Here is a 24423-nt window from a genome sequence, read left to right on the forward strand (position 1 = left end):
TTTACTGCTCAGGATCACAGTTCACACAACACAACACTCATTTTAGAGGCAGTGGTCCCCTCCTCTCTCTCCTATCCTCAAAGAACCTCCTGCTATAAACCCAATGAACACACGCAACACGTTAAAGGAGACCAAAGACCACACACACACACACACACACAACACACACACACACACACACACACACACACACACACACACACACACACACACACGCACATTTTCATGCTGCAGGAAATAAACTTAAAAGAATGACCAAAGCGAAAATCTGACTTGAAATTCAATGATTATTTGATTGATGATGTGATGTGGGACTCACTCAACAAGGTATATGGAGGGTTCAAAAGTCACGGTTGTCTGCTGGTCCAGGACAAGGTCTAGGCAGGGTTCAACAGTCACGGTTGTCTGCTGGTCCAGGACAAGCCGACAGTACCAACTAGAAGAAGACTGAACTGTAAAGGAATGTAACAATCAATATAAAACAACAGAGGCTTCAATGATACAAGTACAGGAAATTATCAATACTATTACACAGTTAAATGTGTCTCCCTTCATCCTCTCTGACCTCTGTCAGAAGATGATACAGTTATTGTAATAATTACGACTAGAAACACTTTAGGTGACTTTAGGAAATGAGGTGGTAGTTGTGGTTGGTCCATGGGAGAATAAAAGAGGGAAGTAAACTATACATGTTAACATAAAGCATGATGGCCGACTAGAAGATGTGTTTCGACTAGGATAGAGTCTCTAAGCTCAAGAGCTTGTTAGCAGTGTCTACAGTAGACACAACCATACAGACACACTACTCTGCACACGTGACAGTTCTTTGTAACTGACTCGGTCAACGCCTCCCATTTGCTGGAGAACGTGTAGTAGAGAGCTGCGTGTGTCGAGGAGGGCCACATCTCTCTCTCCTCTTCCCCCTGTGCCGGGCCGAGCTTCTCCTTTCTACTCTGAGGAGGTGTGTACACCATATAGACTAGGGTAGATTCTCTGATTCTCTGTCAGATACAGATATAATATATACATATATATTTATATTTATATATATATAATATGAATATTACACAACACATCTATCCCTTTAATGCAGAAAGAATGTCCAGTAGGTGTCAATCAAAGCTATTTTCCATTTTAAACTCACAAATGAGGCCAGCTCAGCCTGAAAATGGAGGCCAGGTCAGGTTGACTCTGGACCGTAACTGTTAATATCAGTTGATACATCATAGTCATATTACCCTCACTTCCTGGTTAATAATCAACAACAACATGTACACTTACACAACTTTTACTGCTCAGTATCATTGCTCACACCACACCACACCACACCACACACCACTACACACACAACACTACACTACACCACACTACACTACACTACACTACACTACACACTACACACACAACACACCACACTAAAACACTACACACCACACCACACCAAACACAACAAAACACTACACACCACACCAAACACAACACAACATACCACACCAAACACAACACAACACAACACAACACAACACAACACAACACAACGCAACACAACAAACCACACTATACACTTTCTCTGTCTTTTTCTCTCTCTCCCTCCCTCCCTACCTCCTTCTCTCCCTCCTTCACTCGCTGTCTCTCTCTCTTTCTCTCTCTCTCCCACCCTCTCTCCCTCCCTCCCTCTCTCCCTCCCTACCTCTTCTCCCCATCCAATCTCTTTCTCTCTCTCTTTCCCTCTTTCTGTCTTTTTCTCTCTCTCCCTCCCTACCCCCCTCTCTCTCTCTACCTCCCCCCCTCTCTCCCTCTCTCCCTACCTCCCTTCCTCTCTCCCTCCCTCTTTCTCTCTCCCTCCCTCTCTCCCTCCTTCACTCGCTCTCTCTCTCTCTTTCTCTCCCTCCCTCTCTCTCTCTCTCTCTCTCTCTGTCACAATCTCTCTCTCTCTTTCTTTCACTCCCCTCCCTTTCCTCCTCTCTTCCTGGTAAATAATCAACAACAACATGTACACTTACACAACTTTTACTGCTCAGTATCATAGCTCTCACCACACCACACCACACTACACCACACTACACACCACTACACTACACTACACTACACTACACTACACTACACCACACCACACAACACTACACTACACAACACTACACTACACTACACTACACAACACTACACACACAACACACTAAAACACTACACAACACTACACTGCACAACACACACAACACTATGCACCACAACACTACAAACCACACTACAGAACACACAACAACACACCACACCACACCACTACACTACACTACACAGAACACACCACAACACAACACCTCAAGTACACTTTTCCAGCAGAGCACGCTATCCCTGGTTAATGATCAACAAGAACCATAAACAGTTATATGATTTTTACTGCTCAGCATCACAGTTCACACACAACACAACACTCATAGTGAACATTTCCATCACAGTTCAATCTTGTTAAATATGATGATTCATCAACAAGAGAGTTTCTCACGTTTCTCTTCTTCTGGCTTGGTTGTGGACACACGTTGGAGCTCATCCCTTAGCTGTTACACAGGAGAGTGTCCCTGCTCCGTGATTCCCAGTCACCCCTTTGAGACTTGGTACTCGACTCCTTAGTCTCCAACAGCAGCCATCGTCTCCAGAGTAAAGAGAAAACAGAGCTTTGCTGCCTAACTGATCATTCTGCTCCTTTTCGATTGGTCGTCTGCAGTTCTCCACTCTGTCTGTCAGTCAGGACTAAAGACAGTCTGATGGCTGCTGTCTGACTGAGAGGTTAGTCTGAGACTGAACTTCTCCACTGATGACAGACACGGAGGACAGATCAGGTGAGTTACCTGTCAATGTGTGACCATGGGAGGGGTGGGGCAAGATATTTCTTATCCAATGAAATGATCGTGTGTGCGAATAATTCTGAGGAGGTGTCAGGTTGCAGAAGGCAGGGAAACTGGCAGTCACTCAATTCTGTTATGTGATCAAGACGTAGCCTCACCCACCCACAGTTCTACTTCCTTATCACCCATCATGTAGCTTGGAGCACCAAGGGATCAGATCATAAAGTGGAAAAAAGGAAAACTATGGTGATTAACTAAAGAAGCTTGAATGTTACAAGTAAAGGAAATCATCAATACAATTAATCACAGTTAAATATGTATCCAGTCCAGATCTCTGTCTCTATGCTCAATCTAACCCTGACCCTAACCCTAACCCTAACCCTAACCCTGACCCTAATCCCCCTCCTCCCCCAGCTTCATTCTATTCTGTAAGCAAGGCATAGCCACACACACCCTCAGTTTTATCTGTCGTCCTACTTGCATCTGTAATCCTAGTTTTATCTGTAGTCCTAGTGTTATCTGTAGTCCTACTTGTATCTGTAGTCTGAGTATTATAGTTTTATCTGTAGTCCTACTTGTATCTGTAGTCCTACTTGTATCTGTAGTCCTAGTTTTATCTGTCGTCCTAGTTGTATAGTTTTATCTGTAGTCCTACTCTTATCTGTAGTCCTAGTTTTATAGTTTTATCTGTTGTCCTACTTGTATCTGTAGTTCTAGTATTATAGTTTGATCTGTAGTCCTAGTTTTATCTGTCGTTCTAGTGTGATCTGTAGTCCTAGTTGTATAGTTTTATCTGTCGTCCTACTTGTATCTGTAGTTCTAGTTTTATCTGTTGTCCTACTTGTATCTGTAGTCCTAGTATTATAGTTTGATCTGTAGTCCTAGTTTTATCTGTCGTTCTAGTGTGATCTGTAGTCCTAGTTGTATAGTTTTATCTGTTGTCCTAGTTTGAGCTGTAGTCCTAGTTGTATAGTTTGATCTGTAGTCCTAGTTTGATCTGTAGTCCTAGTTATATAGTTTGATCTGAAAGTCCTAGTATTCTGGTTATGTTTGTCTCTGCCAGGGACTGGGGAGTTTGTCAGGGTCAAGAGAAAATTATGAAATTTGCTGAGTTGGTTGTGACATCCTAATCCACACAGTGTGGAATTGATTTGGATGCAAATCAGAGACTCTATAAAAACAAAGATATTAATTCCAAAATTACTTGGACTGAATTCAACCTATTGAGTGAATTGTTGATTTTTGCATTTTAGCTCTTTTTAAGAGTGTGATAGGAAAGGGTCTGAATACTTCTGTACATGAGGGATTTCTGTACTTACATTTTAATAAATGTACTGAAATTCAAAAACACAACAAAATGTGGAGAAAGTGAAGGGGTCTGAATACTTTCCGAAGGCACTGTTGATGGAAAGATTGACTTTAGGAAATGAGGTGGTAGTTGTGGTTGGTCCATGGCCGAATATAAGATGTGTTTCGACCAGGATAGAGTCTCTAAGCTCAAGAGCTTGTTAGCAGTGTCTACAGTAGACACAACCATAGACACACTACTCTGCACACGTGACAGTTCTTTGTAACTGACTCGGTCAACGCCTCCCATTTGCTGTACAACGTGTAGTTGAGAGCTGCGTGTGTCGAGGAGAGCCACATCTCTCTCTCCTCTTCCTCCTGTGCCGGGCCGAGCTTCTCCTTTCTACTCTGAGGAGGTGTGTACACCATATAGACTAGGGTAGATTCTTTGATTCTCTGTCATACAGTGGGGGAAATAATTATTTGATCCCCTGCAGATTTTGTTCGTTTGCCCGATTACAAAGAAATGAGTGATCTATAATTTTTATGGTACTTTTAGTTTAACAAATAGAGACAGAATATCAACAAAGAAGTCCAGAAAAAACACATTATATAAAGTTATAAATAAATAAAAATAAAAAGTACCATAAAAATTATAGACCGCTCATTTCTTTGTAATCGGGCAAACTAACAAAATCAGCAGGGGATCAAATAATTATTTCCCCCACTGTATATATATATATATATATATATATATATATATATATATATATATATATATATATATATATATATATATGTATAGTGCAGTACGAATGTCCAGTAGGCGTCAATCAAAGCTATTTTCCATTTTAAACTGACAAATGAAGCCAGCACAGCCTGAATATGGAGGCCAGGTCAGTTTGACTCTGGACCGTAACTGTTAATATCAGATGATACATCATAGTCATATTACCCTCTCTTCCTGGTTAATAATCAACAACAACATGTACACTTACACAACTTTTACTGCTCACTTTCAAAGCTCACACTACACTACATGACACTACACACCACTACACACACAACACTACACTACACTACACTACACTACACTACACTACACACCACAACACACACAACACAACACAACACCACACTAAAACACTACAAAACACACCACAACATATGGTAAATTTAAAGACAATATAAGGGTTTGGAATGGAATGGAAGAGGTCACAAGAAAACAGTCAAGAGGGGTGAGGTCAGATTGAGGGGTTTGCTATAGGTGAAGAGAACAAAGGATCAAAACTGCAGAAACCAGGATAGAGTAATTAAAAGTTAGGGTAATTAAGTAATAAACAAAGTCATATACAGTCAGAACAAAAGGCTTTTGAAATCAGCCTGGGCGTCAGCAAGGTCTGACCAGGTGGCGCACACCTTGATGACGAAATATAGATCTTGAATGTTATTGATGCATGTAGACAGGAATCAGAAATACGTTGAATAGAAGGCGTTAACCTTTGCGAAGTCTATGAAGGCAGGTGACTGAAGAGATAACGGGGTCAACTTTACAAACCTGAACGGCTAAATATTCTCTGTGAATAAAGTGAATGAATCAACAGTTCTGGTTAACGGTATTTTACTTCAAAGTATTATGACTTAAATTCTACGACAAACACACCACACAACACACACACCACACCACAACACACCACAACACACCACACTAAAACACTACACAACACACACACCACACCACACTACACCACACCACACCACACCACACCACACCACATCACACACAACACAACTCAACACAACACAACACAACACAAGTACACTTTTCCAGCAGAGCACACTCTTCCTGGTTAATGATCAACAAGAACCATAAACAGTTATATGATTTTTACTGCTCAGGATCACAGTTCACACAACACAACACTCATTTTAGAGGCAGTGGTCACCTCCTAACCCTAACCCTCTCCTGAAAGAACCTCCTGCTATAAACCCAATGAACACACGCATCACGTTAACCCTCCTATTATGTTAGGGGTCAATTTGACCCGATTCAATGTTTACTGTCTCTAAAAACATGGTTAACATACTTTTTTCAGCCAGATTTTTTATGACTTTTCCTAACTTTATGGGGTAAACATGGTAAACATGAAATGAACCAAAAAAAATTAAAAACATGTCCTGTACACATTTTGTACGCATCGGTCGTGTTGGGGTCATTTTGACCCCTAGCACTATTGTTCTATAAAACCCTGATTTCTATCTCGTTTTTGTTGTGTTGGATGATACTGAGGGCACCTACACGTTCGTCTGTGTGTGTGTGTGTGTGTGTGTCTGTGTGTGTGTCCTTCCTTGTGTGTGTGTGTGTGTCTGTGTGTGTGTCCATCCGTGTGTGTGTGTGTGTGTCTGTGAGGAGAAAACATAGTTCCCACGAGATCTCTGATCATTCAAGAAGCAATGAGAGAGGGAGGACATATTTCCCGCGAGAACTCTGACAGGACTCATAACAACTATGACAGTTCTCATAACAACTATGATAATTCTCACAGCATGGGGGGTGGGGCAAACATATAACCGCGGGAATAATTCTCGCAGTATGTGGGGTGGGGCAAACATAGTTCCCACAACAACACTGATAATTCTCGCAGTATATGGGATGGGGCAAACATAGTTCCTGCGAGAACTTTGATAATTCATGCAACATGGGGGCGGGGACAACCTTATAATAAGGGCTGCACACACAGCCCTCTAAACCATTCTCTTTGCATTTGTGCCTCAACTAAACATTTTGAAAATGACCACCAGACAGAGGAAAAGATTTGCTGCCACTGAGGTTCTGTCACAGATCTTTCAGGATGGAAGTGATATATATGAGGATGTGTCTGAGACAGAGGATAATGTTGAGGAGGACTCTGATTATGCGGCATCCTCCTCTGACGAGAATGAAGCCAGTGAGATAGGACATTCTGACCCTCCTGTGGTTTCTCAAACACAAATAAACCCCCTTGTCATATCTCAACCACCAAGAAACATGACATCCAAAAATGGAAAGCTGCTATGGTCTGGATCCCCAGTTATAAGACAGGGTAGACTGACTGCAGCTAATGTCATCAAAATGGTTCCAGGCCCCACCAGATATGCTAGCAGTCATATAAAAGACATACAATCTGCATTTAAACTCTTTAATGAGCACTTAATATCAACATAAAGCCCTGCAAACACCAAAACATAATTAGTTTTTCATTTTAGGTCAATGAATGAGATAGTACAGTGATTTGCATATTTCGCATATATACAATACTTGATGTATAAGGGGAGGTTGGGGGCAGTCATGTATTATTTACTGGGCTATAAGGATGGTCAGTAGAAAGGCCTAAAGTAGCTGAGAAAGAAACTTGGTTAAGACTTTCCGTTAAAATCATTTTCTGCATGTTTACATTGCTCGGGTCAAATTGACCCGAAACATCAAAGTTGTAAGTTTATTTGAACATAATAGGAGGGTTAAAGGAGACCAAAGACCACACACACACACACACACACACACACACACACACACACACACACACGCATGATTTTCATGCTGCAGGAAATAGACTTAAAAGAATGACCAAAGCGAAAATCTGACTAGAAATTAAATGATTATTTGATTGATGATGTGATGTGGGACTCACTCAACAAGTTCTAGGCAGGGTTCAATAATTAAGGTTGTCTGCTGGTCCAGGACAAGGTCTATGCAGGGTTTAAGAGTCACGGTTGTCTGCTGGTCCAGGACAAGGTCTAGGCAGGGTTCAACAGTCACGGTTGTCTGCTGGTCCAGGACAAGCCGACGGTACCAACTAGAAGAAGACTGAACTGTAAAGGAATGTAACAATCAATACAAAACCACAGAGGCTTGAATGTTACAAGTACAGGAAATTATCAATACAATTACACAGTTAAATGTGTCTCCCCTCATCCTCTCTGACCTGACTCGGTCAACGCCTCCCATTTGCTGTACAACGTGTATGTGGGGGGACATGTAGCGTTCGGCCTGTAGAGGGAGCTACAGGACCGTGGCCAGGGTTGTGTCGGCGAGGCTTCGTTGCACACCTGTTGCAAATGAAACCTCGTTGGCTAAGTGCTTAAGATGTGTGTGCCTTTGTCGTTTCAGTAGAAGGGCTGGGAACGAGAGCGGTTTGCCAGAGAGAGGACGACTGGAAAGCCGCGAAAACGTTGAGACGGGCTGAAAAGACTAAGTGTATATGATAATAAACGGGACAAAATCCCTCACCGAAATACTGCGTCTGCCTCTGTGTACAACGGACTCTGTTACAGTGTAGTAGAGAGCTGCGTGTGTCGAGGAGGGCCACATCTCTCTCTCCTCTTCCCCCTGTGCCAGACCGAGCTTCTCCTTTCTACTCTGAGGAAATGTGTACACCATATAGACTAGGATAGATTCTCTGATTCTCTGTCAGATAGAGATATACTATATATAATGTTACAACAAAAAACAAATTGTGATGTATCCCTTTAATGCAGTAAGAATGTCCAGTAGACGTCAATCAAAGCTATTTTCCATTTTCTCACACCACACTACACTATACACCACTACTCACACAACACTACACAACACACCACACCACAACACACCACACCACACCACACCACACCAAACACAACACACAACGCAACACAACAAACCACACTATACACCACAACACAACACACCACAACACAACACACAACACAACGCAACACAACAAACCACACTATACACTTTCTCTGTCTTTTTCTCTCTCTCCCTCTACCTCCCACCCTCTCTCCCTACCTCCCTTCCTCTCTCCCTCCCTCTTTCTCCCTCCCTCCCTACCTCCCTCTCTCCCTCCTTCACTGGCTCTCTCTCCCTCCCTCTCTCCCTCCCTACCTCTTCTCCCCATCCAATCTCTTTCTCTCTCTCTCTTTCCCTCTTTCTGTCTTTTTCTCTCTCTCCCTCTACGTCCCCCCCCCTCTCCCTATACCTCCCACCCTCTCTCCCTCTCTCCCTCCCTCTTTCTCTCTCCCTACCTCCCTTCCTCTCTCCCTCCCTCTTTCTCTCTACCTCCCTACCTCCCTCTCCCCCTCCTTCACTCGCTCTCTCTCTCTCTCTCTCTCTCTCTCTCTGTCACAATCTCTCTCTCTCTTTCTTTCACTCCCCTCCCTTTCCTCCTCTTGTTCTGGTTAATTATTAACAACAACATGTACACTTACACAACTTTTACTGCTCAGTATCATAGCTCACACCACACAACACTACACTATACAACACTACACTACACTACACAACACTACACAACACAACACTACACTACACAACACTACACTACACTACACTACACTACACTACACTACACAACACAACACAACACTACACTACACAACACCACACAACACTACACTACACAACACTACACTACACTACACTACACTACACTACACAACACTACGCACCACAACACTACAAACCACACTACAGAACACACAACAACACAACAGACCACACCAGACCACAACACTACACAGAACACAACACAACACAACGCAACACAACAAACCACACTATACACTTTCTCTGTCTTTTTCTCTCTCTCCCTCTATCTCCCCCCCTTTTTCCCTCTATTTCCCACCCTCTCTCCCTACCCCCTTCCTCTCTCCCTCCCTACCTCCCTCTCTCCCTCCTTCACTCTCTCTCTCTCTCTCTTTCTCTCCCTCTCTCTCTCTTCCTCCCTTTCTCCCTCCCTCCCTCTCTCCCTCCCTACCTCTTCTCCCCATCCAATCTCTTTCTCTCTCTCTCTTTCCCTCTTTCTGTCTTTTTCTCTCTCCCCCTCTACGTCCCCCCCCCTCTCCCTATACCTCCCACCCTCTCTCCCTCTCTCCCTACCTCCCTTCCTGTCTCCCTCCCTCTTTCTCTCTCCCTACCTCCCTTCCTCTCTCCCTCCCTCTTTCTCTCTACCTCCCTACCTCCCTCTCCCCCTCCTTCACTCGCTCTCTCTCTCTCTCTCTCTCTCTCTCTCTCTGTCACAATCTCTCTCTCTCTTTCTTTCACTCCCCTCCCTTTCCTCCTCTTGTTCTGGTTAATTATTAACAACAACATGTACACTTACACAACTTTTACTGCTCAGTATCATAGCTCACACCACACAACACTACACTACACAACACTACACTACGCACCACAACACTACAAACCACACTACAGAACACACAACAACACAACAGACCACACCACACCACACCACAACACTACACAGAACACAACACAACACAATACCACAAGTACACTTTTCTAGCAGAGCACACTCTCCCAGGTTAATGATCAACAAGAACCATAAACAGTCATATGATTTTAACTGCTCAGGATTACAGTTCACACAACACAACACTCACAGTGAACATTTCCATCACAGTTCAATCTTGTTAAATATGATGAATCATCAACAAGAGAGTTTCTCACGTTTCTCTTCTTCTGGCTTGGTTGTGGACACACGTTGGAGCTCATCCCTTAGCTGTTACACAGGAGAGTGTCCCTGCTCCGTGATTCCCAGTCACCCCTTAGAGACTTGGTACTCGACTCCTTAGTCTCCAACAGCAGCCATCGTCTCCAGAGTAAAGAGAAAACAGAGCTTTGCTGCCTAACTGATCATTCTGGTCCTTTTAGATTGGTCATCTGCAGTTCTCCACTCTGTCTGTCAGTCAGGACTAAAGACAGTCTGATGGCTGCTGTCTGACTGAGAGGTTAGTCTGAGACTGAACTTCTCTACTGATGACAGACACGGAGGACAGATCAGGTGAGTTACCTGTCAATGTGTGACCATGGGAGGGGTGGGGCAAGATATTTCTTATCCAATGAAATGATCATGTGTGTGAATAATTCTGAGGAGGTGTCAGGTTGCAGAAGGCAGGGAAACTGGCAGTCAATCAATTCTCTTCTGTGATCAAGACGTAGCCTCACCCACCCACAGTTCTACTTCCTTATCACCCATCATGTAGCTTGGAGCACCAAGGGATCAGATCATAAAGTGGAAAAAAGGAAAACTATGTTGATTAACTAAAGAAGCTTGAAAATACAATTTGATCAGTTTGATTTGTAGTTCTAGTTTTATAGTTTTATCTGCAGTCCTGGTTTTTTAGTTGTATCTGTAGTCCTACTTGTATCTGTAGTCCTAGTATTATAGTTTGATCTGTAGTCCTAGTTTGATCTGTAGTCCTAGTTGTATAGTTTGATCTGTAGTCCTAGTATTATAGTTTGATCTGTAGTCCTAGTTGTATAGTTTGATCTGTAGTCCAACTTGTATCTGTAGTCCTAGTTGTATAGTTTGATCTGTATTCCTAGTTTGATCTGTAGTCCTAGTTTTATATGTAGTCCTAGTTTGATCTGTAGTCCTAGTTTGATCTGTAGTCCTCATATTATAGTTTGATCTGTAGTCCTAGTTGTATAGTTTGATCTGTAGTCCTAGTTTGATCTGTAGTCCTAGTTTTATATGTAGTCCTAGTTTTATCTTTAGTCCTAGTTTGATCTGTAGTCCTCGTATTATAGTTTGATCTGTAGTCCTAGTTGTATAGTTTGATCTGTAGTCCTCGTATTCTGGGTAAGTTTGTCTCTGGCAGGGACTGGGTAGTTTGTCAGGGTCAAGAGGAAATTATTAAATTTGCTGAGTTGGTCGTGACATCAGAGGAAGCTTCTTCCCTGCGGCTGCCACCCTACTGAACTCCAACTCTGCACCTAGGTGACAACCTACCAACTAACCCCTACACCCCCCCCCCCACCTCCAACAATTGTACTACTCTTACCCTATAGCAGTCCTATAAACTGTACATACTGTATCTTCACTTATACACACTGCTCTTATACTATATACTACTGCTCTTCTGTACATATCTGTCTAAACTGTTCATAATACACATACCCTTATTTTTTTACTCATCTTAGAATGCTACTGTTAATACACTGCACATATCTGTACATACTGTACATATCTGTTTTTACTGTTCATACTGCATTCCATATTTATTCTGCTTATTTACTCTGCTTATAATGTTACTGTTAATACATATACTGCTTATACTGCACTACTTATACAGCTCATATACTGCTTATACTGCACTACTTAGACTGCTCATATACTGCTTATACTGTTCATACTGCATTCTATATTTATTCTGCTTATAATGTCACTGTTAATACATATACTGCTTATACTTATACTGCTCATATACTGCTTATACTGCACTACCTGTATATATTGTTCACATTGCACTTTTCTGCTTTTTTTTCACTTCTGGTTAGACGCTAACTGCATTTCGTTGTCTCCGTAATTGTACTCTGCACAATGACAATAAAGTTTAATCTAATCTAATTTAATCTAATCTAATGCAATAAGTACGTCCAGTAGGCGTCAATCAAAGCTATTTTCCATTGTAAACTGGCAGATGAAGCCAGCTCAGCCTGAATATGGAGGCCAGGTCAGTTTGACTCTGGACCGTAACTGTTAATATCAGATGATACATCATAGTCATAGTACCCTCTCTTCCTGGTTAATAATCAACAACAACATGTACACTTACACAACTTTTACTGCTCAGTATCATAGCTCACACTACACTACACTACACTACACTACACTACACTACACACACTACACTACACTACACTACACTACACACCACTACACACACTACAATACACTACACTACACCATACAACACTACACAACACTACACACACAACACTACACTACACTACACTACACTACACTACACTACACTACACCACACAACACTACACAACACTACACACACAACACTACACTACACTACTAGCTCCCACCCTCTCTCCCTCCCTCCCTACCTCCCTTCCTCTCTCCCTCCCTCTTTATCCCTCCCTCCCTCTCTCCCTCCATACCTCTCTCTCTCCCTCCCTCACTCCCTCCCTCCCTCCCTCCCTCTCTACCTCCCTTCCTCTTCTACCCATCCAATCTCTCTCTCTCTTTCTCTTTCCCTCTTTCTGTCTTTTTTTCTCTTTCCCTCCCTACCCTCTTCTCTCCCTCTACCCCCCCCCCTCTCTCCCTCTACCTCCCACCCTCTCTCCCTACCTCCCTTCCTCCCTCTTTCTCACTTCCTCCCTCTCTCCCTCCCTACCTCCCTCTCTCCCTCCTTCACACGCTCTCTCTCTCTCTTTGTCTCCCTCCCTCTCTCTCTCTCTCTCTCTTTCTTTCACTCCCCTCCCTTTCCTCCCTCCCTCCCTCCTCTTGCTCCCCCTCCGTGCCTCTCTCTCCCTCTGTAACTCGCCCTCCCTCCTCTCTCCATCCCATCTCTCTTCCTCCCTCCCTACCTCTCTCTACTACTCTCCCTCCCTCTCTCCCTCCATCCTCTCCCTCCCTCCCCCCCTCTCTCTCCCTCCCTTTCTCCCTCCATCCTCTCCCTCCCTCCCTCCCCTTCTTATCTCCCTCCCTCTCTCCCTCCTCTCCCTCCCTCTCTGCCTCCCTGCCTTCTCTCTCTCCCTCTCTCCCTCCCTCTATCCCTCCCTCTATCCCTCCCTCCCTCCCTCCTCTCTCTCATTCTCTCCCTCCCTCTATCCCTCCCTCTCTCCCTCCCTCCTCTCTCTCATTCTCTCCCTTCCTCCCTCCCTCCCTCCCTCACTCCCTCTATCCCTCCGTCTGGCACCAACAACTATGCCACGTTCAAAGTCACTTAAACCACCTTCAGCAGGTCGTCTTGACCATGTCTACATGCCTAAATGCATTGAGTTGCTGCCATGTGATTGGCTGATTAGATATTTGCGTTAAAGAGCAGTTGAACAGGTGTACCTAATAAAGTGGCCGGTGAGTGTATATATATATATAATATGGAGGCCAGGTCAGTTTGAATCTGGACCATAACTGTTAATATCATCTGATACATCATAGTCATAGTACCCTCTCTTCCTGGTTAATTATTAACAACAACATGTACAGTTACACAACTTGTACTGCTCAGTATCATAGCTCACACCACACCACATTACACTACACAACACAACACACACAACACACCACACTAAAACACTACACACCCCTAGCACTATTGTTCTATAAAACCCTGATTTCCATCTCGTTTTTGTTGTGTTGGATGATACTGAGGGCACCTACACGTTCATTTGTGTGTGTGTGTGTGTGTGTGTGTGTGTGTGTGTGTGTGTGTGTGTGTGTGTCTGTCTGTGTGCGTGTCCATCCGTGTGTGTGTGTGTGTGTGTGTGTCTGTGAGGAGAAAACAGTTCCCACGAGATCTCTGATCATTCAAGAAGTAATGAGAGAGGGAAGACAAATTTCCCGCGAGAAATCTGACAGGACTCATAACAACTATGACAGTTCTCATAACAACTCTGATCATTCTCGCAGCATGGGGGGTGGGGCAAACATATAACCGCGGGAACTCTGATAATTCTCGCAGTATGTGGGGTGGGGCAAACATTGTTCCCACAACAACACTGATAATTCTCGCAGTATATAGGATGGGGCAAACATAGTTCCCGCGAGAAGTTTGATAATTCATGCAACATGGGGACAACCTTATAATAAGGGCTGCACACACAGGGCTGCACACACAGCCCTCTAAACCATTTCTCTTTGCATTTGTGCCTCAACTAAACATTTTGAAAATGACCACCAGACAGAGGAAAAGATTTGCTGCAACTGAGGTTCTGTCACAGATCTTTCAGGATGGAAGTGATATAGATGAGGATGTGTCTGAGACAGAGGATAATGTTGAGGAGGACCCTGATTATGCGGCATCCTCCTCTGATGAGAATGAAGCCAGTGAGATAGGACATTCTGACCCTCCTGTAGTTTCTCAAACACAAATAAACCCCCTTGTCATATCTCAACCACCAAGAACTAACATGACATCCAAAAATGGAAAGCTCCTATGGTCTGGATCCCCAGTTACAAGACAGGGTAAACTGACTGCAGCTAATGTCATCAAAATGGTTCCAGGCCCCACCAGATATGCTAGCAGTCATATACAAGACATACAATCTGCATTTGAACTCTTTAATGAGCATTTAATATCAACATAAAGCCCTGCAAACATCAAAACATAATTTGTTTTTCATTTTAGGTCAATGAATGAGATAGTACAGTGATTTGCATATTTCGTAATAGTCATATACAATCAATACTTGATGTATAAGGGGAGGTTGGGGGCAGTCATGTATTATTTACTGGGCTATAAAGATGGTCAGTAGGAAGGCCTAAAGTTGCTGAGATAGAAACTTGGTTAAGACTTTCAGTTAAAATCATTTTCTGCATGTTTACATTGCTCGGGTCAAATTGACCCGAAACATCAAAGTTGTAACTTTATTTGAACATAATAGGAGGGTTAATGCAGTAAGAATGTACAATAGACGTCAATCAAAGCTTTTTTCCATTTTAAACTCACAATTAAAGCCAGCCTGAATATGGAGGCCAGGTCAGTTTGACTCTGGACCGTAACTGTTAATATCATCTGATACATCATAGTCATAGTACCCTCCCTTCCTGGTTAATAATCAACAACAACATGTACACTTACACAACTTTTACTGCTCAGTATCATAGCTCACACCACACAACACAACACTACACTACACACCACTACACACACCACACCACACCACACCACACCACACCACACTACACTACACTACACTACACTACACTACACTACACCACACCACACTACACACCACTACACACCAGGGCCGGTTCTAGGAATGCACATACAGTCATGAGAAAAAGTTAGGACACCCCCCAAAATATTAAGTTATTCTCTTAAAAATATGGACATATCAATATGTTATCTTCTTTCTAACAATGTCTATAGATAAAGGGGATGTAATTGAACAAAAAACTATGAAAATGTAACTTTGTAATCATTTCTTTAACGAAAAATTAACAATAATGCCAATTCCTACTGAGGAAAAAGTTAGGACACCCTATGCCCTAATAGCTAGTATTGCCCCCCTTGGCTGAAATAACCTCAATTAGACGTTTCTTATAACTGTCTACAGGTCTCTGACATCAATTGGGAGAAAGTTTTTCCCACTCCTCCTTGCAGAATTCTTTCAGCTGTGTGATGTTCGAGGGGTGTCTTGCATGCACAGCCAGTTTCAAATCAATCCACAGCATCTCAATAAGATTAAGATCCGGGCTTTGACTTGACCATTCCAGAACTCTCAATTTATTTTTCTTGAGCCATTCCTTGGTAGATTTACTGGAATGTTTTGGGTCATTGTCATGTTGCATGGTCCACATCTGCTTCAGCTTCAACTTTCGAACAGATGGTCTCACATTTTCCTCAAGCACCCTCTGATACAATACAAAATTCATAGTGGATTCTATGATGGTGAGCTGACCAGGCCCTTCTGCAGAAAAGCAGCCCCAAACCATGACATTTCCACCCCCATGCTTCACAGTTGGTATGAGGTTCTTGTTCTCAAATGCTGTCTTGGTTTTGCGCCAAACATGTCTACTCTTACTGTGCCCAAATAGTTCAACTTTGGATTCATCTGTCCAAAGCACATTGTTCCAGAAGTTCTGGGCCCGTATCCTTAAAGATTCTGAGAATCCTCTCAGAGAGCTGAACTCTGAGCCAGGAATGGATGAAAAATCCTATCTTAGTGAGGGGGTGTGGTTGACCCCGTTGCTAGGTATGAGTCATCATTTCAAAAGCCGTGATTGGTTGATCCTACAAGTTTGATGAAAATGAACTTTTGGTGATAATGAGCAAAGGATGTACCCTCAAATCAATAAACATAATTATACACTCTAATCTTATGCAGACTATAATTGTAAATAATATTTCACATTCAAGAAAATATCTGGAAAATGAATAGTAAGCTGTAGGGGTTATAGCCTAACATTAGAATCTAAAATATGTGAAAACTTAAGCTCATTACACCCTGTTCAAATAATGACTTGTGTCTCATTTGCTCATATTAATATCCTAGCTGGCATATTTTGTACTTTCACTTCCATATGGACCCCATTGAAAACAAGATGGCCTATCTCAAGGGGCTGTCCTTAATGAAGTAGAAATTGCAACGTTACAACTCAGTGTGAACTTAACGAGGGTAACACAGCTCAGCTTTTAACAATGTCTGTGATTGCTGGCTGGTCTATTTATGAAGGCTTGTTAACAAATATCCTACAAACACAGAAAATGGAGAAAAAAAGGAATCGCAAGCCGAACTGGACTGAGGAGCAAGGTTTGTTGCTGGCCCAGTTGGTGAACGAACATAAAGGTATGTTACGAGGAAAATTTGGCCCAACTGTCACTAGCCAAGGCAAGAGGCGCGCCTGGGACACAATATCCCAAACAATCAATGCCTCTTTTCCACTGGTGGTGCGGACAGGCGACGATTGTGAGAAAAGGTGGTATGTGCTGCAGTCCAAGGCAAAATATGAGATTGCAGCACACAAGCGGGAATCCTCACTCACAGGTGAGCAAAATACTATGGCCTACCACATAATCTGGCAACTTGCTCCTGCTGGCAAAGTTAATTTACATGCCTAAGTACTGTGTTCATTGACTGTTTCTTTCTAGGGGGTGGACCACCTGCAAAGCGGCTGTCCCAGGTGGCCGACACTGTCTTTCAAGTCCTGGGACACTCTGAGGTCAGTGTCACCGGGCTGCCAACAGGCATTGACACGTCAATGATGCAGGCCCTTGAAATGCAGCAAAGGTAGGACACAGGGTTATTCATATCAACAGTGTTTATTCATTGCAGAAGCCATTTCATGTGTTATCCATGCTCATTGTATTAAATTAATTTAATCAAAACAATAATTAAACTAGGCCTATGTATTTCTGTAGCATGGAGCCATCACAAGAACCGGGCCCATCAAGTTTGCCGCCTGAACCATCTGCAGCTGCTACTCAGGATAGCCCGGCGGATCAAACACCATTCCCATCCGCAGCACCTGCTCCGTCAGCATCCCTGCTGGAGAGAAGATTGCAACTCACAATTGATGTGTTTGAACAACAAAAAAAAGTCCTTTCCCTTCAGGAGGAGTACTACCGCCTTAAAATTGAACACCTAAAAAATAAACCATTTAGAGATTGTGTTCTGTGTCTTGCATTTAACAATTGCAGGTGATGTGCAGTAAAACTGTGGTAGTTCTTAATACCATCACAAGTTCTCAAATGACATGGGGCTACAGCTTGCCTGAAATGTAAATTTGTGAAGTTTGCCCTGTAAGGCAGTCCACTCTGGGCTAGGTTCCCCTGTGGAATGTGAATATCTTCTTCACCACCATCCTCATCGTTGTCTCCATCCTCATCCTCATCGCCATCCTCCAGAGGTTCTGCAATCTGTCTAACCTTGCAAATATTGTGTAATATTGCACAGGCTATGATGACTTTGCTGACTTTTTCAGGCCTCAGCCGCACCTCTCCGTGGAGAACATGAAAGCGCCTCTTAAGCTGGCCTATGCCACGCTCCACCACCGCTCTTGTTGTCTTGTGGGCCCTACAATAGAATACAGACCTTTAATTATTTGATGGAAATATTGCACTACTTGGATGCTCTAACATATTGCTTGCATTTCATTTCCATGATTTTTGTATTGTTTGGCTTACCTGTTATAGTTTAGTTGGGGCCCTTGGCGTGGCTGGAGGTAAGGTGTAAGGAGCCATGGTTTGCATGGATAGCCACTGTCCCCTAACAAGTGGCAATTAGCTGGCACATAGCGTCTCTCAAAAAGCTGTCTGATGCCACTCTCGGAGAGCATTCTCGCATCATGTGTGGAGCCTGGCCATTTAGCCACAATGTCCAAAATCTTCCAGGCCGCATTGAACACTATTTGCACATTGATGCTGTGGAAATTCTTCCTGTTAACAAAGACAGCCTCGTCCTCTGATGGCGCAATTATTCTCACATGTGTTCCATCAATTACACCCACAACGCCAGGGAATCCTGCAATGTCCATAAATGCCCTTTTATGTGTGTGTAAAGTGCGGGCATCCAGCGGGAATGAAACAAATTGTGTCACAATATTAGGTTGTGACAAAGCTGTCAGTGTTTGGGTGATGACTCTGCTGACGGAGGATTGGGACAGACCGAAGTCATCACTGCTGCATTGTTGCATTTTCCCTGTTGCCAAATACCTCAGGGTTGTGATTACTTTCTTCTCCGGTGTAATAGCGTTGTGGCGTCGAGTTGGTGAAGTAATTGCATCTCTAAGGAGATCCACCACAAACATGATTCCTGCACGATCCAATCTGTAGCGTCTCAATAATTCCCTGTCATCCAGTGTTTGCAGGACATCTCTCCTGACTCCTCTGTTGGCCATTTTGTGCAGCTGCTTAGGGTAACTCCTAAGCCACTAAAAGTCCTCTTCCCTGCTCTTAGCAGATCTCGCCTTAGGAGCCCTTTTAAGCGCTAGGACTCTTGAGGAATAGCTTTTATATTAACTGGGATTTTCGTGTCACTTTTAGGGGAAATTCTAAGAAAACGTCATGCCTCTGAGAATTTTCTTAGAATTTGGCCGCTAGGAGCCACTTTTTGCACAAAAATTCTTTAGAGATACGGGCCCTGGTTTGATCTGAAAAAAGTGTAACTAGGGGAACCAGAGACCTCTGCTGGTTGACTGTGTCAGGAGTAGGCCTCAAGGTTGGAGTGCTAAAGTGAGGGCCAGAGGTGGTGGGGAGAATCGGGTTAGAGTTAGGGCCTGGGCGGTTAGGGTTGGGGTTAGGGTTAGGGTTGGGGTTAGGGTTAGGGTTAGGGTTAGGGTTGGGTTTGGGGTTAGGGTTAGGGTTGGGGTTAGGGTTAGGGCCGGGGTTAGGGTTAGGGTTAGGGTTAGGGTTAGGGTTGGGGTTAGGGCCAGGGTTAGGGTTAGGGTTAGGGTTAGGGCCGGGGTTGGGGTTAGGGTTGTGGTCAGGGCCAGGGTCAGGGTTAGGGTTAGGGTTGGGGCCAGGGTGGTTAGGGTTAGGATTGAGGTGAGCCATGGGGGCTATCTGAATGGGAGAGAGGGCCAACAAAGTGGTGTTTTTAATGGTCCTTAAAAATCTTTTTGAATAGCCTCTCTGTCTGAGTGCATGAAAAAGGGTATGAATTGCTGTGTCAAAATCTTCTTGTCTAGATGATATTCTATGGAATCTAATGATCTGTGATTTAACAATGCCCTTAAATGTATGTTTTGGATGATAACTTTGTTTGTTTAATAAGGCATGGGTGTCCGTCGGTTTAAAATAAACCTTGGTTTGTAATGTTTTATGTGTTGAACTAATGGAATTAAAAAACACTGTAGTGTCCAAAAAATTAATGTGTTCGGCATGTATAGTGTGTTTTACTTTTATAGATGGATGATGTGAATTAAGTGTATCTATAAATTCTGTAAAAAGAGTCAGATTGTGAGACCAGGCTCCTATTATATCATCTAGGAAACGGAAATAAAAAGTAGGTTGATGTTGGCACTTTGCCAGTGCTCCTCTCTCCCACTCAGCCATGTAGATGTTAGCATATGCAGGTGCAAATTTCTTCCCCATAGCCGTACCCTCTATCTGTAAATAATGAGTGTCATTAAATAAAAAGTCGTTGCTGTTGAGACTGATTTCTAATAATTCCAGAATGTCCCTGTCAGGTCGGCTACTGTCAGGGTAAGTCTGGAATGCAGATTTGACAGCCTGTATACCCATGCCTGTGTTTATATTCGTATACAGACTGTCAATATCTATTGTAAAAATGTATGTGTGAGAGGGGAGAACCATAGGTTTCAAAATATCTAGAAAATGATAAGTGTCCTTGAGGTAACTGGGGTGTCTGGTGGATAAGGGGTTGATATAGTGATCAATGTACTGAGCTATGTTGTAAGATTCACTACTGCAATCCGATACTATGGGTCTGCCAGGGGGAATCTCAAAGGGAACCGTCCAAGTGTCTAAGTCTTTATGTATTTTTGGTAATAAATAAAAAAGTCTGTGTCGTGGGTTGTCAGGTCCATAAAGAAAGTCACGTTGTTTGGCCGTAATGTACCGTCTGTTGTACAGTGAGTCTATGATGGTCCTAAGTCTTATCTGTGTCTGTGGTTGTATGCTGTCTTTTATTTTTTTATAATATTTGGTATTGGCTAATTGTCTATTGGCTTCGTATGTGTACTGGTGTTTGTCTAAAATGACTATTTTTGATCCTTTATCAGCGGGTTTTATGACTATGTGTGGGTTATTCTTGAGTTGCCTTAAGGCTTCACGTTCAGATGGGGTAAGGTTGTCCTGTCTGTCTGTTTGTATATTGTAGTCATGTAATGTCCTTCTATCCCTCCTGATTAGTCCTTGTATTTTGCTGTCCACCTGAGAGAGTTTAGGTTCCCAGGTGGAGCTGTCAGTGAACGGTAAATAATAATCCCTATCTGAGTCCTGAAAATAGTCCAGTAGTTTTAGTCGTCTATGGTATCTATAAATGTCCCTTTGAAATTCCCCCCGATCCAATCCACCCGGGCGGGGAATAAAGGTAAGGCCTCTCTCCAAAAGCTGCACCTGTGCAGCTTTTGCAGTCTGTGTGGGGTGAAATAACTTTGATAAATTCATGATATTTGAATTGGGTGCTGTAATAAAATCGGAAGGGGGAGGAAGGGTGGTGTGGGGGAGAGGGAGGGGGGAGGACGGTTGTTGTTTACAAGAAGAGGGCAGAATGATGAAGTTGCAATGGTCCAAATTATGGGTAGAAATTACTGTAAATTTAACTGTCTACACCAGTGAGTAAAGATACGTTCTGCTGTTTCCGGTGTCCAATGTATTAAATCCTGTGTTGTATGGAATGTATCTGTATGTATTTCTAGAAGTGTTGGGAAGTGTGATGTAATATATCCATTTATGCTTTTCAGACTCTGCTTCTGTTGTGCTGTGAGGAAAGGTGAGTGGTTGATGACAGGGACATATATGTTAGCGTTGGGAAATGTGATTTTTGCCTCCTTGTACATAACTGCTAGCTGTTTTAGGGATGTCCGGTATGGGTCATGGTCCTTATTATTCACGCCCACCGAGAGAACCACCTCCCTAGTCTGTGGGTGGACTGGGTTTTTTTCTAAAAGTTTGTGAAAATGGTAAAAAGTGGCACCTGGGTAGCTGGGTTAGGGTTAGGGATAGGGATAGGGTTAGGGTTAGGGTTAGGGTTAGGGGTTAGGGTTAGGGTTAGGTGAGGGGAATCATAAAACGTCTGCCTAAGCAGGAATGCACTGGCACACAAACCTTCTGTTTACCTTCGTTGATTGGCGATTTCGCCGTTCAGCAATTTTCATGGAGCGAAAAATAAAAACAGGTACGTTTTAGGTCCGGAAAATTGTAGGTTACTATATAATTTCATGTATTATTCCTAAGGAGAAATGGGACATAAAAGAAGGGAATGTACACCATATATATATATATATATAAAAAAGTAGATGTATAAAGTACTTTTAAAAAATAGGTGCTCGTTCATAAACACACCATAAAATCAATACAATAAATTACATACATTTCACTTCATACATATCATATAAAAATAAAATATGGCTAGTCATTCCCTCTCAATGTCGTTCACCATACTCCCAGGTAAGTATTTTATATTTTTTTATATTTTTATATTTCATTTAACCCATTAGGATAGACTGTATTTAATTTATTAATCCAAATTCTTTCTCTCCACAGTCTCCTTTTTCCGGACCAAGCCGTCCCTGCTTCCAGGCCTGTGATAAGGAGGTTCTCCCAGCCATGATCTCTAAAATGTAGGTAGATTGCGGTAGACTTTGTAGTTTGTCTTATACTGTACAAATGTTGTTTCAGCCGCATACGTAAACTATTTTTTGTCTGTCCAATATACCATTTGTTACAGGTTTTGCATTCAATGCCGTACACCAAATTGGACGAATCAAGCTGGAAGACCTCCCGCACTGCTGCACTCAGATGAGTATATTTATTTGTGATAAATGAATTTACTTTAAAATGCGACTGCAACGGATCCCGTCGCTCGGTCCCCAAAGATGCCTTCACCAACTGATCCTTCAGGTTTCTACTCCTCCTATAGGCTGCTATAATTCTAAAATCCCGGAGAGGGTCTATTTTGGTTTGTGCTATTTTAAAATTGGCTTTAACGATTTTATTTAATTCGAGGGCGGCCGGTGCATAAGTTGAAACAAAAGGGACCAGATGTTTATCGTCCCTCCCTTCTGCAGGTTTACTCCCCCCACTAAACATCTGCTGGACCTCCACTTGGATGCCACGGAGGAACGTCCTGCTATAGCCCCTCGGTCTCAGGGCCTGGAAGAGGGTCCGAGTCGCCGAACGCACATCCACCTCCGCCACACAGATCTGGCGAAACCTAATCAGTTGGGATTTGACAATCCCCCTGTAGGTATGCCTGGGATGGTAAGAAGATCTGTGCAGCAGAGCATGGGTGTCCGTCGGCTTAAAATAGACCCTCGTCCCGAGACCCACCCTCCCATCCTCACCATCCTCCACAAACACCTCAGTGTCCAGAACATTTATTTTCTCTGGATGTAATTCATATTTAAATGTTATGGAAGGATGGTGTTCGTTGAGCGTTGACATAAAATTCCGAAAGTCTGGTTCCCCATGGGGCCAGACTCCAAAAATATCATCCAGATACCGCAGATACAGTGTTGGCAGTTTGTGGCATTTGGGGAAGACAGTTCGCTCAAATTCAGCCATATAGATGTTTGCATAGGCGGGAGCAAACTTCTTCCCCATCGCCGTACCATGAATCTGTAAATAATATTCATCATTAAATACAAAGTCATTTTTGGTTAAACCCAACTCCAACAACCTCAACTCCAACAACCGCATCCGGTCTATTTGGATCTGGGTGCCTTACCAAAATATTCTGAACAGCCTGGAGTCCTAGGTGAGTATCAATATTAGTGTACAGAGCATCTACATCTATAGAAAATAACATGGCGCCGTGTGGAAATTCTACGGTCTTAAGCTTGTCAACAAAGGCATATGTGTCTTTGATATAACTATCATGAATTTGAGACAAGGGATTAAGAAAAGAGTCAATATATTCAGCAATCCTACATGATTCGCTCCCACAGTCAGACACAATAGGTCTTCCTGGGAGCACTTTATTAGGGATTGTCCACGTCACTGGATCTTTATGAATTTTTGGTAATAAATAAAGTTTTCTTGGACGTGGAGGATCCTCCCCATATAGGTAAACCTTCTGTTTTTTTGTTATTTTTTCTTTTTTACACAGATCGTCCAGGATTCCCCGGATTTGGACCTGCGTTTCCATCTGAATGGACTCCTTCAAAGTTAAGTAATGTTTTTTATT

The 24423-nt window shown here is 42.9% G+C and overlaps 1 long non-coding RNA gene across 1 annotated transcript; it reads right to left on the reverse strand.

The window, feature by feature from the left end:
• Positions 1–17960: 17960 nt before the first annotated feature.
• LOC310823957 lies at positions 17961–19636 on the reverse strand. The gene is made up of 3 exons (XR_014554989.1): positions 18738–19636; positions 18325–18627; positions 17961–18096 (listed from the first exon to the last, which is right to left on the reverse strand). It is a non-coding gene; the product is annotated as an uncharacterized lncRNA (long non-coding RNA).
• Between the last annotated feature and the right edge of the window lie 4787 nt (positions 19637–24423).

Source organism: Argentina silus (genome assembly GCF_951799395.1).
Source record: "Argentina silus genome assembly, chromosome: Y".
Taxonomy (NCBI): Eukaryota; Metazoa; Chordata; class Actinopteri; order Argentiniformes; family Argentinidae; genus Argentina; species Argentina silus.